General features: G+C 36.8%; 1 long non-coding RNA gene across 2 annotated transcripts in view; it reads right to left on the reverse strand.

Moving 5' to 3' along the window:
* Window positions 1-2,500, reverse strand: part of LOC138009560 (uncharacterized) — a 441,051-nt gene that overhangs the window by 29,104 nt on the left and 409,447 nt on the right. The gene's annotated exons all lie outside the window — the stretch shown is intronic.

The following is a 2,500-nucleotide window of genomic DNA, read 5'->3' on the forward strand; positions in this document are numbered from 1 at the left end:
AACTGCAAATTGCTCTGACGGACGTTTTCCAGCATGTCTAGCAGTTGGACTAAGCAAACGTTTATTGCACACACAAGAAAGGACTAGAGGTGTAGTTTCCGCTTCATAATGTGACGGTCTAATCTGATGCCAGGTCAAAACATTGTTTGGCTTTGCGTTTGCACCAGAAAAAGGCAAGCCAAGAGACAGATGAAGAAAAAAAATAACAGTGTTTATATTTAACTATGAATCGAATACTCATTGAAAGATCTTAAAAACACGAACATTTTTGCAGTCTCTAACGTTTTGTCAAAAGGAAGAAATTGATCACATGCTAGGCAACCGTAAAGGTGAACGTGATCACCCTCTGTCAACTGAATGAACTACGGGAAAGAATGTTTCAGAGTAGGTCAGCGTACGTTTTAGCGAAGAAACTTCCGTCGTTAGTTAATTTTGTTGTAATATTTAACTGAATATTTAGATTTCTTCTGTCGGGTCAGGAAGCCTTCTTTGTCGGGTTCCTGAGAAACGTATCTATTATGACTTTAGGGTGAACTATTTACACAATCGAGAGGTTGAGTAGTAGCCTGCGAACGCAGACGTATTTCCGGCGGACGTTTCTCTCCCCCGAAAAGTAGCTACTTTTCGTAATTGAAAATCTAAACATCTATGAGATACAAAAACAGACTTGCGAATTACCGCAAATCACAATGCTGACAAGCACAAAAGCGAAGAAATGGTTAAGTAAATATGAAGTTTGTTACTATCTGAATGTATTTGGGTCAGAGTATTAAAAAAGGGATATACTGTCACGCAAATTATGTAATTTCATGACACTCAAAATTCGCAAGAAGCGCGAGTTTCATGTGCACAATCTTCGCACTAGGAAGTCGCAGCAATAAAATTGGATTAACCAGGAAGTTATAAGAATATTGTTGGCTTCCCAAATAAATTTCATCTTGCACTACAATGACAAAATCATTTGTCAGAGAAATAAAACTCCTTTCTCGTGTATCACATTTCAACGCACGTATGCAAATTTCTTAACTCAATTTCAACGCGATTCCCGGGAAAAATACATAGTAATAGCAAAAATATTATTTCTCGTCAAGTGTTGCATCTTTTATGTTTAAATAACAGCTAAAAATAAAGATTTTTTAACGATCTATCCGTCGGCTTCCTGGGAGCCTACTCTCTAGAGAGTAAAGGAACTTCCGACGTTAAATAAGGTGTACCTTTACCTTTACCTGGATATTTTTTTCATAATTTAATATTATCTGTCAAAATTTGCAAAACAGTCAAATCATAAAAATAGCACCGCACGGGACAAATTTAGTCGCATTACCTCTTCGTCGAATTCTAATGCTTAACACAGGAATTTTTAGTTATTGTGAAAATCTTTCTATATTTGTTAGCAATCATCCTTTCAAATTTCAGAGAAAGCGACCGGTCTGCGAATATTTTACGAGTTTCTTTCAATGGGATGTCAAAAGGCGAAGTGGATGTTATTTGCATAATCGGGCAAGTTGCGCGTGTGACCCGTTATAAATCTTTTTTCACAAAATGTTCCCGAATCGTCAAGTATCACCAGAGAAGAAACGAAAATCATTCTAAAAGCTTATTTTACGCAAAAAGTAGGTTCTGGAGGTAATTTTGAGTGTGGAAATCAAGTTTACAGCAGATGACAAATACAAATTTACGAGCCATGGTATATTCAATTAAGTTAACAGTAACACAACAGAAAGGAGTCGCTTACCCTATATTTTGACACGAAAATGCTTTACTATTGCCATAAAAACTATCCAGTTAAGCTCGCATATTACACATGATGAATTCATAAAAGCCACCATTTTCCAGCGAAATGCTTTTTGAAACAAACAACATATGTGCTATAAGAGGCAAAAAACCCTTCCTATTTCATTTAATACGTGCGTGAAGACAAGAAAATCAATCGTGTCAAATTACACTCCGTGTCAAAAACGCAACACGGTAAATAAATTTCCCACGAGTGTTTAGCATCAAACCCTTCACTGAAAAACCCTTTACTTGAATTATCAAGCAAAAAATGGGCAACAAGCTTTCTTTCAAATAATTTTTGACTAACAGGAATTTGTGAAATTTCCAATTGTTAGCAGAAGATCGTGCAGAATTGAGTACAGATCCAAGTCTCTGTTTTGTTAAACCCATAAGTTACTAGAGAATTTTCCATTTGATTTCGGCGTTGTACAAAACACCACACTCTTACAATATTAGAACTACATCTCACAGTTGATTACGGCTCGACGGGCGACAGACTGTTGTCGAAGTCCATTACTCGTCGCTTTTAAGATTCCAGATTTTTTTTTCAGCGCCTTTCTTGTTCAGTATCCAATTGACTTTCCATTATTAAGCTCCATAAGGGTATATTTTGCTTAAAAATCCACTAAAACGCCATTCGCGTTACATGACTTTCGACGCCATTGCCGGTTACGTTGATCATTCTACTGTGTCCACCAGAGAAATCTACGCATTTCCCACTACC

The sequence above is a fragment of the Montipora foliosa genome, chromosome 7, assembly GCF_036669935.1.
Source record: "Montipora foliosa isolate CH-2021 chromosome 7, ASM3666993v2, whole genome shotgun sequence".
In the NCBI taxonomy this organism is placed as follows: Eukaryota; Metazoa; Cnidaria; class Anthozoa; order Scleractinia; family Acroporidae; genus Montipora; species Montipora foliosa.